This window comes from Felis catus, chromosome A1 (assembly GCF_018350175.1).
Source record: "Felis catus isolate Fca126 chromosome A1, F.catus_Fca126_mat1.0, whole genome shotgun sequence".
Classification (NCBI taxonomy): Eukaryota; Metazoa; Chordata; class Mammalia; order Carnivora; family Felidae; genus Felis; species Felis catus.
Window position 1 is genome coordinate 6,760,567 of NC_058368.1, and position 17,635 is coordinate 6,778,201.

General features: G+C 45.7%; 1 long non-coding RNA gene across 1 annotated transcript; it reads right to left on the reverse strand.

Moving 5' to 3' along the window:
* Window positions 1–1,358: 1,358 nt before the first annotated feature.
* On the reverse strand, window positions 1,359–14,050 carry LOC123382099. The gene is made up of 3 exons (XR_006589951.1): window positions 14,003–14,050; window positions 12,864–13,095; window positions 1,359–1,761 (listed from the first exon to the last, which is right to left on the reverse strand). It is a non-coding gene; the product is annotated as an uncharacterized LOC123382099 (long non-coding RNA).
* Between the last annotated feature and the right edge of the window lie 3,585 nt (window positions 14,051–17,635).

Genomic DNA, 17,635 nt, shown 5'->3' on the forward strand with positions numbered 1-17,635 from the left:
CTCCGCACCAGGGCCGGGTCCAGGTGCCAGCCTCAGGCTCTTCCTAAAGACATTACCCCCCCCCCCCATTTGTCTTGTACAGATCCCCTGGTGAATTTTCTCAAATGCCTCACAGCCCTTCCTCACATTGTGACTCCCTTCCGCCAGCACAGGCTCCGCGCCCGGGTCTCAGCCTCATGACTGAACGCTCCCGAATTGTGTGGAGCCCAGTTTCAGATGTATTTTGAGCATTTTCCACAAGGAGCTTCTCTGCCTTCATTTCCATCAGCAGCCATAGATAGTTGGGGTGGGGGGGTGGGGAGAGAGATCACTTGTTCTGTGTGCCACACCTACCTCATCTCAGCTGTCTCAAGATGAGATGTGACTCTGTAGTAATTTTTAGCGTAGTTAAAAGTGGAGTGGGGGCTATGTTACGAAATGAATTTGGAGTGCTATGCAGGGGCTAGAATATCCATTCACTCGATAATTCACCAAATACTTATTGAGCACCAGCTATGTGCCTGGTGCTTTCCTGGACACTGTGAATACAATGAGATAGCCATGCTCCCTCCCCTCATGCAGTTGACAATATGGATCATAGAGGGGGTGTCTGGGTGGCTCAGTCAGTTAAGCGTCCCACTGCAGCTCAGGTCACAGTCTCGCTGTCCGTGAGTTCAAGCCCCGCGTCGGGCTCTGTGCTGACAGCTCGGAGCCTGGAGCCTGCTTCGGATTCTGTGTCTCCCTTTCTCTATGTCTGCCCCTCCCTTGCTCACGCTCTGTCTCTCTCTCTCTCAAGAATAAATAAACATTAAAAAAATTTTTAAAAACACACAATGTAGACTATAGAGGTCCCCGAGATACCTACTGAAGAATTCAAAGTTATCTAAAAGGTCACGGGGAGCCAAGTGATACAGGATTTCATAACATAATGGTATAATTAATTAATGGCATAATATGCCTTGCATCTGTAACAGTTCCCTCTGGGACCCACATGGAGGGGATAGACGAGAGGCAGCTATAACTAAAGGCAAGATGACCATTGTCCGTGCAGTAATTTAGGTGAAAAGTGATCGAGGCGTGAGCCAAAGCAATGGTCATGGGGTTGGGGAGCAGGAGATAAGTATAAAACACATAAGGGAGACTGAGTCCATAGGGTTTTATGAGCCCACGAATGACATGACATGGACGTAGTGACAGAGGGGGAAGGGTCCATGGAGTCCCCTCCGGATAGGAACGTCAGGATGGACGCCAGGTTCAGGGAAATAGCCGTCGTTCTGATGTGGATCACACTGAATTTGGATCATCAGGGGGACATGTAGCCAGGCCCATCATTGTTAGACTACAGTTTTAGATCACGAAAGAAATTTAGGCTGCCCAAATTCCAGAATCAAGAGTCGTCACTGTGTAGTTTATTTATACGGATGAGATTCCTAGGGAAAGAGTAACAATGTAGTTTGAGGACAGAGACCTAGATAAAATATTTCAGGCCACTTAGAGAGGAATGTGTCTGGGAAGGACCCTGAGAAGGAGTACAAAAATCAGTAAACAACAGAGACTTTCAAGAAGGAAGTAGGCAATTCATTCGGGACATTTTTGTTGAGTATCTACGACATAACACGCACCGGTCTAGGCCCCGACAGTGAGGGACAAGGCGAACCTTCATGAAGCCAGCAGTCCACCAGAGAGATGGGCATACACCAAGAGGTAGGGGTCTTGACAAGACGGTCAACCAGTGCAGGCTGCTAGCGCCTTCGCCATGCGTAACCTGGCAAGGTCAAAGACCTACAAGGAAAATGTGTAAATTTCAAGAACTAAAGACAGTGACAAGCTCTGAGGGAAGAGAGAGGGGTGCTCATCTAGTAGGGAGTGGCCTGGGGAGAGGCAGGCATGGTGCCTCTACTGGTGAAGAAGCTACTTTGTGCTCCTTTCTCCTCCATAGGACCCGGGACCCAGGTGCTTCCTGCCTGCCGTACAGCCCCTGTGATGAGGAAATACCGTAGTAAACGTGTAGCAATAGTCGCAGCCAGTGGGTTGAGTGGTGAGCAGATGACAACCAAGGAAAGCTGATTTGCCCCTGAACTTTCCCTCTCCCTCTGCCCCCAAACACCCACACTTCAAATACTGGGTAACTATAACAAGGAAGGTAGTTGTTAGAAGGCCAGGGGAGGGAGACTACAGTAAAGATCTCTCTGACACAAGAGCACTAAATGGGTGTTCTCAAGAACCGAACATGGTACCATGAGGTCTCTGTTCTGAGGCACACATCGCCACCATAAGCTAAGAGGTTTATCCCCAGAAGCACACGAACAGGGAGCAGTTACTAAACAACACCAACAGTCCTTATATTATCTTTAAAAAAATTGGCTTTCAATAAAAAAAAAAAATTACATGCAAAAAAACAACAACAACAGGGGGGCGCCTGGGTGGCGTAGTCGGTTAAGCGTCCGACTTCAACCAGGTCACGATCTCGCGGTCCGGGAGTTCGAGCCCCGCGTCAGGCTCTGGGCTGATGGCTCAGAGCCTGGAGCCTGTTTCCGATTCTGTGTCTCCCTCTCTCTCTGCCCCTCCCCCGTTCATGCTGTGTTTCTCTCTGTCTCAAAAATAAATAAACGTTAAAACAACAACAACAACAACAACAACAGGAAATTATGGCCTGTACTCAAGGGAAAAAATACGGTCAATGGAAACTGACTCTGAGTGGAATCGGATGTTGAATTGAGTAAACAAAAATTTCAAAATGGCTAGTAAGAACAAGGTCAAAGACGTAAAGGAAACCGTGTCAAATAATTAACAGAAAATATTCTGTCAATGACTGTTATGGACTGAATGTTTGTGTCCCCCCAAAATTCATATATTGAAGTCCTAAGCCCCAACATGGCTGTATTTAGAGACAGTGATGGCGAGGAGGTGATAAAGGTTAAATGAGATCATAGGGGCGGCCTTGAACCCTTAAAAGAAGAGAAAGAGATATTCGCTCTTTCTCTCCACCAGTGTGAGGACACAGCAAGAAAGCAGCTGTTTGGAAGCCACGAAGAGAGTCCTCACCAGAAACCAATCTTGCAGGACCTCGATCTGGAACATCTAGACTTCAAACTGAGGAAATAAATTTCCATTGTTCAAACCACTTAGTCTATGGTATTGTGTTATGGTAGCCCGAACAGACTAATACAACGACTTCACAAAATCTCAGTAGAGAAGTAGAAACTATTAAAAAGATTCAAATGGAAATTTTACAGTTAAAAAACATAACTGAAATTTAATAGTCACTAGATAGGCTCACGGAAGATTAGAGATGGCAGAAGAATCGGTGACACTGAAGATAGATCAATTGAAATGATCCAACCCGAAAAAAAAAAAAAAACTTACCCGATCTGAAGAACAGGAAGAAACAAAGGACTCAAGAAAAAAGAACAGAGGACAGAGACAGTGACACAAGTATGCCAACATACCAGCCGTGGGAGTCTACGAAAAACAGGAGAGGAAGAGAAAGAACAGAGAAAATGTTTGAAACAGCGATGGCCAACATTTTTTGCAAATATGATGAAAAATCCATCAGGGAGATACGATAGTGAAATGGCACCTGATAACAGAGCCCCAAAACACATAAAGTAAAAACTGACAGGACTGAAAGGAAATATAGACAATGCGACAATTAGACCCAGAGACATTACTCCTTTCTCAGAAATTGATAGAACTTGACAGAAACCAAGGGATATAAAGGGATATAAAGACTTGAACAACATTCCTCCCCAAAACATCAAGGTTACATATTAAATTTTTTTTCAACGTTTTTTTATTTATTCTTGGGACAGAGAGACACAGAGCATGAACTGGGGAGGGGCAGAGAGAGAGGGAGACACAGAATCGGAAACAGGCTCCAGGCTCCGAGCCATCAGCCCAGAGCCTGACGCGGGGCTCGAACTCACGGACCGCGAGATTGTGACCTGGCTGAAGTCGGACGCTTAACCGACTGCGCCACCCAGGCGCCCCAAGGTTACATATTCAAATACACATTAGATTCTCCAGAATAGACCATATGCTAGACACTTAAACAAGTCTCAATAAATAGAAAAAGAATTAAATAATAGTATATATGTTTTCTAGCCACCACAGAATTAATCAGATGTCAGAAACAGAAAGAAAATTGGGAAATGGCCAACAATTTGGAAATTAAACAATACACTTCTAAGTTATCCCTGGGTCAAAGCAGAAATCACAAGAGAAATTTAAAAATATCTTGACCTGGATGGAAGTGAAAACACAAAAAAAGTTGATGAAATGCAGAAAAAGCCATACTTAGAGAAAAAAATTATAGCTTTAAATACATAACATTAGAAAAATTATATATCAAAAACCAACAATCTAAGTTTCTGCCTAAAGAAACTCGGAAAACAAATCATGCCCAAAGTAATTAGAAAGAATAAATATCAGAGACCAATTCAATGAAATTAAAAACAGAAACACAATCGAGAAAATCAAGCAACCAAAGCTGGTTCTTTGAAAATGTCAACAAGATTGACAGACTTTGGGGGCGCCTGGGTGGCTCAGTCAGTTAAGCGTCTGACATCGGCTCAGGTCATGAGCTCGTGGTTTGTGAGTTCAAGCCCCGCATCAGGCTCTGTGCTGACAGCTCGGAGCCTGGAGCCTGCTTCTGATTCTGTGTCTCCCCCTCTCTCTGCCCCTCCCCAGTTCATGCTCTGTCTCTCTCTCTCTCTCTCTCTCTCTCCCAAAAATAAACATAAAAAATTTTTTGACAGACTTTTGTCAGACTAACCAAGGAAAAGAACAGAGTCTACAGAAACTAAAAGATGATAAGGGAAAATTATGAATAACTTTATGTCGAGTCTAGCGTGTGGTTTTTCTCCCCCATGCCACCAAGTAATTCTGTATCACCAGCTGAGTATCCCACAAATTCATCTCCATTCTGACATTATCTACCTGGAGATAGCATCGGGTCCCACAGGTTAAGGATTCAGTCCTTCCAGACTGCTTAGCCCCCCAACTTCAGGCACCAACCACAAATGCAGGTTGCCACCTGTGCTTCAGAATGACATTATAGTTTGGGTTTCTTTCTTTCTTTCTTTCTTCCTTTCTTCCTTTCTTCCTTTCTTTCTTTTTTGAGAGAGAGAGAGAGAGAGCACGAGCAGGGCAGGGTCAGAGAGAGGGAGAGAGAGAATCCCAATTAGGCTCTGCGTTGCCAGTCCAGAACCCAACACTGAACTTGATCCCACAAACCTTGAAATGGTGACCTGAGCCGAAATCAAGAGTAGGACGCTTAACCAACTAGCCACCCAGGTGCCCCTAGAATGTCTGACTATAAATCAGAGCTTCCCAGATCCCTCCTCGGGTTTGACTAAATTGCTAGAGTGGCTCACAGAACTCAGAGAAACATGCTACTTCCTAGATGACTTACTATGAAATGATATAACGCAGGAACAGGAACAGGAACAGGAAGAGATCCACAGGGGAAAGGGTGGGGCAAGGGGCGGGGTTTCCATGCTCCCTCCGAGCTCTACTCTCCCAGGCCACTCTCCATATGTTCATCCTTTTAGGTTTTATGGAGGCCTTTCGGACAGAAGCATGATTGATTAAGTCATTGGCCATTGGTCGAACTGGGTCTCCGGTCCTTTTCCCCCTTGCCTGAGGTGGTGGTGGGGGACAGAAATTTCCAATCCTTGAATAACAGGTTGGTTCCCTGGCAACCAGTCCCCAACTTTGGGTTCTCTAGGGGCTTTCCACAGGTCGCCTTATTAACATAACAAAAGACACCTTTCTCACTCTTCTCGCTTAGAAAATCTCCAGGGTTTTAAGAGTTCTGTGCCAGGAATAAGACCAAATATAGCTCTCTTATTATAAACCAAAATATGACACCAACACATGATACACTGGAAGAATTCCCAGGGAGACACAGATTACCAAGACTGACTCAAGAACAAATAGAAAATCTGAAAAGACCTGTTCAGAAGTGAAGAAATTGAATTGTTAACTTAAAAATATTCCCGCAAGGAAAACGACAAGCCCAGAGGTGGGCAATTCTGGTGGTAAATTTGGTGATTTCTATCAAATATTTAAGGAAAAAGTAACATACATTTATATAAACTCGCCCAGAAAATTGAAGAAGAGAGAACGTTTCCTATCTCATTCTAGGAGTTCAGCATTATCTGATACTAAAACCAGACAAATTATAAGAAAATAAAGCTGCAAACCAGTATACAGAATTTTACACAAAGTACGAACACACAGAATCCAACAATATACCAAATGCATGAGGCATCATGGCCTAGTGAGATGTGTCCCAGGAATGCAAAGTTGGTTTAACATGAGAAAATCAATCAGTGTAGTTCACCATATTAGTAGAATAAAGGACAAAAACCACATGATCATCCCAATTTGCAAAATTTTTTTTACCAAACCCAACATCCATTTCTCATTAAAAAAAAAAAAAGAAAAAGAAAAGAAAAAAAGAAAAAAAAAAAAAACAACCAGGAACAGAAGAGAATTTCCTCAATCTGCTAATAGGCACCTACAAAAATCCCTAAACTACTACCATAATTAAGAGTGAAAAGCTGGATGCTTTCCCTAAGATCAGGAACAAGGCAAAGACATTCCCCCTTACCACTTCCATTCAACATGGAACTGAAGGGTCTGGCCAGAGCAATAAGGCAAGAGAAATAAATGAAAGGCATGCTGATTAAAGACAAGAAAACATTTTTATTTTTCACATTATTCTATATGTGGATCCTATATAGGACCATTTTTTTCTATTATTTTGTATATAAGAAACCTAAGAAATCTATGAAAAACTATCAGGATGAATAAATTTAGCAGGGCTGCAGAATCCACGATCAATATGCAAAAATCCACCGTGTTTCCATATTTTAGCTAAGAACAACCTGAAAATGAAATTAAGAAAAAAAGTTCAGGGGCACCCGGGTGGCTCAGTCAGTTGAGCGTCAGACTCTTGATATCGGCTCAGGTCATGATCTCAGGGTTGTAAGATCAAGCCCAGAGCTGGGCTCCTCAGTGAGCGTGAGCCTGCTTGGGATTTTCTCTCTCTCTCCCTCTCTCTCTGCACCACCCCTCTACTCGCACTCCCTCTCTCTTTCTCTCTCAAAATAAGTAAATAAACATTTGTGAAAAGAAGAAGAGAAGAGAAAGAAGAGAGGAGAGGAGAGGAGAGGAGAAAAGTTCATTGACATTTTAATTGTTAGAAAAATATGAAATAGAGATAAACCTGACAAAAGATGTTCAAGGCCTGTGTATATTTTGCTAGTGCTATAGCTGCAAACTATCAGAACCTTAGCAGCCTAGAAATACACTCACAGTTTTTGTGAGTCAGGAGTCTGGGCACAGCTTATCTGAAACCTCTGCTTGGGTCACCCAGGCTGCAAGCAAGATGTCACCTGGAGCTGTGATCTCATCCGATACTTGGGGACCTCTTAAAAACTCAAAACAGGGGAGCCTGGGTGGCTCAGTCGGTTGAGCGTCCGACTTTGGCTCAGGTCACGATCTCGCGGTCCGTGAGTTCAAGCCCTGCGTCAGGCTCTGGGCTGATGGCTCAGAGCCTGGAGCCTGCTTCCGATTCTGTGTCTCCCTCTCTCTCTGCCCCTCCCCCGTTCATGCTCTGCCTCTCTCTGTCTCAAAAATAAATAAATGTTAAAAAAAAATTTAAAAAAACTCAAAACATCTTGCAAGCAGAATTCAGTTCACTGCACCTGCAGAACTCATGGGAGCTTTTGTTCTTGAGGCCAGCAGGAGGGTCTCACCAGTGTTTCATCCTCTTTCAAGAACTTCCCTAATAAAGTCAGGCCCACGTAAGATGATATCCTTTTTTATTTGTTTTAATTTTTTTTTTTACATTTATTATTTTTCAGAGAGAGAGCACTAGTCAGGGAGATATATAGAGAGAGGGAGACACAGAATCCGAAGCAGGCTCCAGGCTCCGAGCCATCAGCACAGAGCCCGACGCAGGGCTCGAGCTCACAAACCATGAGATCATGGCCTGAGCCAAAGTCAGACGCCCCACCGACTGAGCCACCCAGGCGCCCCTATATCTTTTTTGATTAACTCAAAATCAACGGGCTGATTGGTAACCTCATTACAGGCATGAAATCCCACGATATACTATACTCCTGGGTCCCACCCACACGCAAGGGGAGTAGATGACACAGGGCACACATCCCAGGAGGAAGGAATCTTGGGGACTATCTTTGAACTCCACCAACCACAGCGTGCACACTGAAGGCTACAAAACATGGCCAGGAGGAATTAAAGAAGACCTAAGTAAATGGAGAGATACACCATGTTCATGAGTTGGAAGACTCAATATTCGTGAGATATGAATTCTTTCCAAACTGACTGATAGATTCAGTGCAATCAAAATTAAAATCCCAATAGGCTTTTTTGGTAGACAATGACAAGTTGATTCTAAAATTTTTAAGGACATGTAAAGAATAATAGCCAAAGAAAGCAGATAAGCCAAAATGACATTTTTTTCAACGCTTATTTTTTTTTTTTGAGAGAGAGAGAGAGAGAGAGAGAGAGAGAGAATGAGCAGGAAAGGGCAGCGAGAGAGGGAGACAGAACTCGAAGCAGGCTCCAGGCTCTGAGCTGTCAGCACAGAGCCGGACGCGGGGCTAGAACTCATGAACTGTGAGATCATGACCTGAGCCAATGTTGACCCCTTAACTGACTGAGCCACCCAGGGATCCACAAAATGACTTAAAAAAAAAAACTTTTTTTTTTACATTTATTTATTTTTGATAGAGAGAGACAGAGCACAAGTAGGGGAGGGGTAGAGAGAGAGGGAGACACAGACCCCGAAGCAGGCTCCAGGCTCCGAGCTGTCAGCACAGAGCCTGACGCGGGGCTCGAACTCACAAACCGCGAGATCATGACCTGAGCCGAAGTCGGACGCTTAGTCGACTGAGCCACCCAGGCGCCCCCAACATGACTTTTAAAAGGATGACTGGGGTGCCTGGGTGGCCCGTTTGGTTAAGTGTCGGACTCTTGACTTCGGCTCAGATCATGATCTCACGGTTCATGAGATCAAGCACAGTGCAGAGCCTGCCTGGGATTCTCTCTTTGCTCTCTCTCTACACCCCCCACCCCCATTCACGTAATCTCTCTCAAAATAAATACATACACTTAAAAGAAAAAACAAAACTTTTAAAAAAGATGATCAAAGTTGAAGAATTAACACTACTCCATTTCAAGACTGAGCATAAGGCTATACAAGTGAACGCAACCCACAAACAGATCAATGAACGGAATAGTCAAGAAACAGACTCACACACACACATATATATGGACAACTGATTTTTAACCAAGATGCAGAGGCAACACTGGAGAAATGATCCGTAAAAGAAAAAGGAATGTTAGATTTTGTCAAAACTGAAACCTCTGCTTTTTGAAAAACATTACTAAGAGAACAAAAAAAAAAAAACAAGGCACAGATTGGGAGAGAATATTTGAAACTCATATATCTGATAAGGAACTTGTATCTGGAATACATAATACCACATGGCGATATAGTCATCATATTGTACCTTACGCCCCTAGTGTTTATTTATCTTATAACTGGGATTTGGACCTTGTTTTTAACTTAAATAAATTTTTTTTAATGTTTATTTATTTTTGAAAGAGAGAGAGAGTGAGGGGTGGGGAGAGGCAGAGAGAGAGGGAGACACAGAATCCGAAGCGGGCTCCAGGCTCTGAGCTGTTGGCACAAAGCCCGACAAGGGGCTTGAACTCACAGACCGTGAGATCATGGCCGGAGCCAAAGTCGGACACTCAACTGACAGAGCCACCCGGGCGCCCCAAGGAATTTGGACTTTTTGACCACTTCCCTCCACATCCCGTTCCCACCCCAACCTCTACCCCCCCACTTCTGATAACCACAAATCCTATCTTTCTCTATGAGGTTGGGTTTTTGTTTTAGATTTGACACATAAGTGAGACCATGCAGTATTTTCCTTTCTGTCTGGATTATTTCACTTAGCATGATGCCCTCATGCTCCATCCATATTGTTGCAAATAGAATGTACTTTTTTCAAAACCTCTCAAAATTCAAGAATAAGAAAACAAGTTCCTTTTTTTTTCTAATAGGCAAAAGATGTACAGATGGCAAAAAAAAAAACACATGAAAACATATTCACTATGTTTTTAATTGTGGGAAAAGCAAATTAAAACCACAAATACCACTAGGCATCTATTAGAATGGCTAAAATTAAACACACTGGCCATGCCAAGTGCAGCAAGGATACAGGTGACACCTGGACATTTGGAAAGCAGTTTGGAAGTTCCCTAAAAAGTGAAACGTCAACCTATCATACGATTCTACAGTTCCACTCTTAGACCTTTATGCAAGAGAAATAGAAGCACATGGCCATACAAAGACTTCTTTATGAATGTCCACAGTAGCTCTATTTGTCATAGCCCCAACCTGGAAACAACCCAAATGCCCATCGGCATGTGAATGGGCCCTGCACTGACAGCAAGGAGCCTGCTTGGGATTCTCTCTCTCCCTCTCTCTCTCTCTCTCTGCCCCTTTGCCGCTCAGGTGCACATACACGCACGAGCGCTCGCTCTCTCTCAAAATAAATAAGTGTTTAAAACTAACCAAATCAAAGGGCGCGATCAAACTTCTGTCGGTGTAGATACGTTCGTTATCTTGACTGTGGTGGTGGTTTCACCCGTTGGTATAAAGTGTCGAAACGTATCAAACTATGCGCTTTAAAAATTTTTTTTTCAACGTTTATTTATTTTTGGGGGGGACAGAGAGAGACAGAGCATGAACAGGGGAGGGGCAGAGAGAGAGGGAGACACAGAATCGGAAACAGGCTCCAGGCTCTGAGCGATCAGCCCAGAGCCTGACACGGGGCTCGAACTCACGGACCGCGAGATCGTGACCTGGCTGAAGTCGGACGCTCAACCGACTGCGCCACCCAGGCGCCCCAAACTGTGCACTTTAAACACGTGCAGTTTATTGTCCGTCAACTCCGTAAAGCTATTTAAAAATTGTCAGGTTAAACGTTTAGCAAGAGTACTTCCGAGGTGATGCAATGGACTTCATATTGCCCCACACCAGCAGGTACGGACTGTCAGGTTGTTCCTCTCTGAGGGATGCTAAGTGTTGATAACTTGGTAAGGTGGTGGCCACAGACCTTCCCATCACAGAGTGCATTTTTCCTTTTGCAATTAACTTATAGATGCAATGATTTATAGAGCGATACGTCGGCCCCGTGCGCACACCCTCTGCCTCGATTCCCTTTCTACGAGTGGTCGCGGCGCAAGTCGGCAAAGTATTTTCGTAAAGTTCCAGATCCCAATACTTTAGGCTTTGTGGGCCACGTGGTCTCTATCTCGGTTGCCTCGAATCTGCCGTTGTAGCACAAATGCAATCAGAGGCGATATGCTGGTGAACGAGCATGGCTGCGGCCCAGTAACATCTTATGGACGCTGAAATTTCAATTTATATAAATTTCATGTGTCGTGAACTATTGCTCTCCTCGGGATTTTTTTCAACCACCTACATTTTTTAAAAACATTTTCAACTCACAGGATATACGAAATCAGACAGACGGTGTTGATTTGACTGGTGGATGGTAGTTTGTGGAATCCGTGTATTGTCCAAGCCAATTATTTCAATCGGTTTCACCAAACGGTCATTTTCTAATTCAATTAGCTTTTCTATTATATATGTATTAACTGACGTTTTTCTGTAAGGAACTGCCTCTTGTCAATGAGGAATGCAATGCATTTTTTCCTCAAAAGGCAGGATAAATGTTTAGCTTTTTCCCTTTGATTACAAATATTCAGGGAAAGAAATTAGCGTAACTGCCATAATCCATTACATAACCATTGCGTCTCTCTTTGTCCGTAGAACTATGGAGCCATGGGTTTTTATTTATTCGACCACTAATAAAATATTTATTTATTTATAATCAACCTTAGTCTTCTTTTTTTTTTTCCTGATGCTCAAATAGTCCCCAATTTGGCTAGTAGGAGACCCCTTCAGGTCTGTATGTTTTGGGTACAACTCCATTAATCTTGGGCAGTTCCCTTATTTTTTGACACGCTACATCAAGGTCACCCTCATGCCCTTCCTCTACCCAGATCTGGAATCAACCATTTCTCCACAAGCCCTGAATCCTTTTTTTTCCTTCTTCTTCTTACTGTTTATTTTTTGAGAGAGAGAGAGAGAGACAGAGCATGAGCGGGAAAGGGGCAGAGAGAGAGGGAGACACAGAATCTGAAACAGGCCTTGGGCTCTGAGCTGTCGGCACAGAGCCCGACGCGCGGGGCTCGAACCCACAAACTGCGAGATCATGACCTGAGCCGAAGCCGGATGCTTAACCAACTGAGCCCCACAGGTGCTCCTGAGTCCTTTAGTGAGGGTCAGTATTAGACTTAATTGTACTATATATATTATACAGACACTTGCCCGGCTTTCAACCGAATGCTAAGAAACCAGGGTTTGGACCCAAATGTGCTTGTTGCTGCTGTATGTCAACAGTTTCGATGCCTGTCCGTGGACAGAGCTAGGAAATACTTTTTATTTTTAATCGTGAATTCGCACCAATCTTATCAGTTCAAAATTAACATGAAAGGGTTTTTTCTTAACTTTAATATTAATATTTAATTAGTATTTAATATTTAATATGTGTGTCTTTTTTCTCACCTTGACAATCGTGACTCATTGCGTCAACAAATCTACCCATTTTATGCTACAGTATACGTCGTGCATTTCAAAATTACCGTGCCAACATTACTACAGATAATAGAACCGAACGCAATTCTCTGTTCTTTTTGACCCGAGACGATCTCCCACAGTCACAGATACGCCACGGTTTTAGAGAATCAGACATGCAACAAGGTCTTACCAGTGAAAACACGGTAGTCACCCCGTGGGACGCAAAAGGAACCAAAGGAATAGAGGGATCACTTCACAGGTCCACGCGTGTAGGGTTGTAACCGAAGACATCTTTCACCGTCTTGGTGTTTCAGCCGAGGCCCCGTAGCTGAGAATAACCGGTCACACGTGCCCACGTATTCTAGCGATATTGGACCATCTATGTCGACATCGCTCGGAAGGGCCCCGGACACACTGTCCGTCTGCGAGAGCGGTTGGGGTAGGGGGGAGAATGGATGCAGGTGGTTAGTGGGAAGGATCCCCTAGCGGAAGACTGTCAGGGCAGCGGCACCACCCACACCCTCCTAGAGGAGAGGTAGTGCTTCCAGACAAGCGAGGGGACGCCAGCCTCAAGACCAGGGCAGGAAGCAATGCCAGAGGGTGAGGTCGGACCCTGAGGGATGTGAGGGAGGTTTGACATCCCCGGCCGCTGAACAATGGAATGGGCCACGTGTGGACCTGATCGCTTCCTGGCTCCTCTAGTCCCTCGTGTGGGAGAAGCCCAGGCGGTGAGGCAGGCTCCCAGTGTCCCGCCCCATTCCCTTTCTGCCCTTCCCGCCTGGCCCAGCTTCTCCCTGATTCTTAAAACTAGGTGTCCAGTGAAGCAAGGAGGCTCCTGCCATCGACGTACGTCACTGCAGATGAGTTATGCCCCCTCTCTCTCTCTGTCTCCCTACTCACTTCAAGGATGGATTTGGTGGCTTTTACCAGGGCATTTCTAGCAAACGTTAATGCACTCCCTTTGGCTGCACAGGCCAAAAACAGCAGCCCGTTTTGGTTCCGAGACCTCGAAGCAATGCGGACGTCATCCACAGAGCCTGACTGGTTGTCAGGAGCCCAGAGGAATTACTGGTCTTGTACAGGGGTGCCGTTTGGTCACCTCCTTCTTGCACCCAGGCCTTTGAATGTGTGGCTTCTCTTGCTTATAACCCCCCACCTCCCCCCTGTTCCCTTAGACCCCTCCAGACCTCTTCCTCTAGGCCCCTCCAGACCTCCCCACCCCCTGTGTCCCCAGGATACCCTCTCTGCCAGCACCAGCTCATACTTCGAGCTCCCATCTCTAACCCTGCTGCACGAACCGAGAGTCTGCCCAGGTCACCCGCCACCCACCACAATTTCTCTCCTGGTCCTCGGTTTCGCGGGTAGGTCCCACCCCGCCCCCCCCCCCCCCCCCGATGCTTGCTCTGGTGTCCTTCCAGTTCCAGAACTCTCTGACGTGAGAAGCTCCAGATGGCTATTTTTCAACATTTCAAAAAGCAGGAGCACTTGTGTATGTTTGGAGACCCATATAATAAAAAGTAAATGTGAGGTGCTCCGAACCTTCACCGGCTCGGGCCCCCCCCACCCCAGCCCAGCCTTCCCCCCACACCTCATGAGTCACTAAGGGCCATGTGGCAAGATTACTAAGCCTAATTAAGTAAGGCAGCTGACAGGCCACTTCCAAATACAGTCCATTGTGCCTTCATGTGACGTACGTGTTCCTAAAAATCACCCGACTACGCAGAATCACTCAATAAACAGGGCTAACGGGAGTAAATGGGGTTGAGGAACAACTTTAAATGTCATCAGTGACATGTCCCAAGAAAGAAGATAGGACACTAATGAAAACGGGAGCGGTGTGAACACGTGAAGTGGTTAATAAATACAAAAACATTACAGCGGACATGGCGTTTTCCCCCTTGAAACTGGGGTTTCATGCCTGTGGAGGGGGCTGGGGAGGGTTGGGGGGGGTGACCCTGAGTGGGGAAAACAGCGTTGCCTGAAATTGAACAGAGTTGTTGGAGCCATGGCCAGGGGTGGGGTTTATTGTCCTTGGTTTCCCTTGGCAACAAGTACCAAAGGTAAGCAACCTTCTGGAACCTTCAATCCCGAGGCGTGTTTTTCTTCCCTGGCGATCAAGGTCCTCCGTGGCATGTGTTTATGATAAATGCCTGAAATTGCAAATCGACTCCAACATTACAGGCCCCTCTCACAAGTCCGTCTCCCCGCGGGAAATTTGTCTTCAACTTTCTCGTTTTTCTCATCTGCCCTCAGCGCTTTGGGAGCTGGAGGAATGCCCGAGACCACGAAACGAGCCATTACTGGCACTCGACGGCGTCGCTTCTGCGGGACTCGGCGATTTCCGTTAAGATCTTCATGTGTGAATAATGCTCGCCTCCTCGCACGTACCCTTCGCGGTTTGGAACCAGCGCACTGAGACGTGCTTGGGACGTTGGAGGAATGTTTGTTCGTTTGTTTGTTTGAATACAGAAGAGCTCACACGTGCAAAAACACAGCAGAGCACGACCTTTTGGGGTAACACACGTGGTGACCTGAAGTCGCCGCGTGAGGCGTGTGCGTGTGGCTGTGCGCGCGTGCGCGCGTCTTGCGCGTTCCTCCCCGGTTCAGATCAGCTGGGTGCAGTTCGATGTTCACGGGCAAACACAGCATGCGCGTTACGTTCAAACTGCTCCCTGATCTTTGGAACGGATTCACGAGTGTTCCCGCAGAACTGACTGTAAGTGAAAACGACTGTTCCCGCAGAGCTGTCCTTCCTCCGGAACACCGTTGGCTGTTTCTGCACTAGAGTATTTATTGATTTTGATGTACTTTAGTTCATAAACACAACACTCCTGAATACAGGTTTCATGACCTAGAAAAAAATGGACATTAAAAGGACTTTAAAAAATAGGGGCGCCTGCTGGCTCGGTTCATGGAGCATGTGATTCTTGATCTGGGGGCTGTTGAGTTCAAGCCCCACGCTGGGCATAGAGCTTACTTAAAAAAAAAAAAAAAAAAAAAAAAAAAACCTGGGGAATGCAAGCTGGTGCAGCCGCTCTGGAAAACAGTATGGAGGCTCCTCAAAAAACGAACAATAGAACTACCCTATGACCCAGCAATTGCACTACTAGGCATTTATCCACAGGATACAGGGGTGCTGTTTCAAAGGGACACATGCACCCCCATGTTTATGGCAGCACTATCCATAATAGCCAAAGTATGGAAAGAGCCCAAATGTCCATCGATGGATGAATGGATAAAGAAGATGTGGTATATTTATACAATGGAGTATTACTCAGCAATCAAAAAGAACGAAATCTTGCCATTTGCAACTACACGGATGGAACTGGAAGGTATTATGCTAAGCGAAATTAGAGAAAGACAAAAATCATATGACTTCACTCATATGAGGACTTTAGGAGACACAACAGATGAACATAAGGGAAGGGAAACAAAAATAATATAAAAACAGGGAGGGGGACAAAACAGAAGAGACTCATAAATATGGAGAACAAACTGAGGGTTACTAGAGGGGCTGGGGGGGGATGGGCTAAATGGGTAAGGGACACTAAGGAATCTACTCCTGAAATCATTATTGCATGATATGTTAACTAATTTGGATGTAAATTTTAAAAAATAAAAAATAAAAAAAAACTTTAGGGGCGCCTGGGTCAGTTAAACGTCCAGCTTCAGTTCAGGTCATGACCTCACGGTTCGTGGGTTCAAGCCCTGCGTCGGGCTCTGTGCTGACTGCTCAGAGCCTGGAGCCTGTTTCAGATTCTGTGTCTCCCTCTCCCTCTGACCCTCCCCTGTTCATGCTCTGTCTCTCTCTGTCTCAAAAATAAACGTTAAAAAAAATTAAAAAAAAAAAGAATTCGTCTAAAGTCACATTCAACATCAGCCCTAAAGTTACCAACTCGATAAGGCAGGGAGTCAAGAGAGAATCTAAGTGGCTCCAGATGAAAAAACACCCACCCAGGACAGAATACAGCTCTTAGGAAATGCTGGCTCATTTGTGCGGAGGGCACACGTGGGAACTCGTGGCCCAGAGCCACGTTGACCAACCCCCGACACACACACACACACACACACACACACACACACACACACACACACTGGGCTGACAGGCTCACAGATGTGGCCACGCTCAGTCACTCACTCCTCGAGGCCACTTTCTGTCTCAGAGGACAACACCAGCTGCTGTCACAGTGGAAGGTGCCAGGCTGAACATCTCTTTTTCCATTAGACGCCTTCCCTCTGCTGACACAGTTTCCGTAACCAGCCCCTCTTGTAAACTGCTTTCAAGTGGTAATTCTAATGAGGCCAGTTCAACAGTCTGCCCATTGAGGGTGGAGGAAACAGATGCGGCTCAGAGGGGCGCCTGGCTGGCTCGGCCAGGGTTGGGGGGGGTGGGGAATGTGCGACTTTCGATCTCGAGGTTGTGGGTTCAGGCCCTGTGTTGGGTGTAGAGATGAATTAAAAATAAAACCTTAAAGAAAAACAAAGGCAGCTCAGATGAACTGGTCTGCAGAAACCCCATGGCGGTCCCCACAGCAAGGGGCAGAGAGAGGGACAGGGCACAGAGGAGAAGGGGTAGCAGCAGGTGTAATGAGAGACCGAGAGACAGTGTGTGAGGCAGACACGTGGGGGGGGAGAGCCACAGAGAGGGACAGCAGACATCTACTGAGTGCCTGCTGTATACCAGCCATAATGTCAAGCACTGGGAATCCCATAGAGAACCTCCTAGACCCTATCCCCCCACCTCAAGATCCAGCAACTGGCCTAGCCAGGCTCTGGGAAAACACAGGTGAGGACGGTGAGGGTGGGCGAGGGTGATTCCTCCACCTCAGGTCAAAGAGGACTAAGCGAGAACTGAGTGAGAATCCCCTTCCTGGTCTCGACCACCTGCCCAGCAAGACTCCCCAAGAGGGCCCGCCATGCACCTTCCCTCATCATCCGAGCAACTCTGCCTTTCAATTCCCA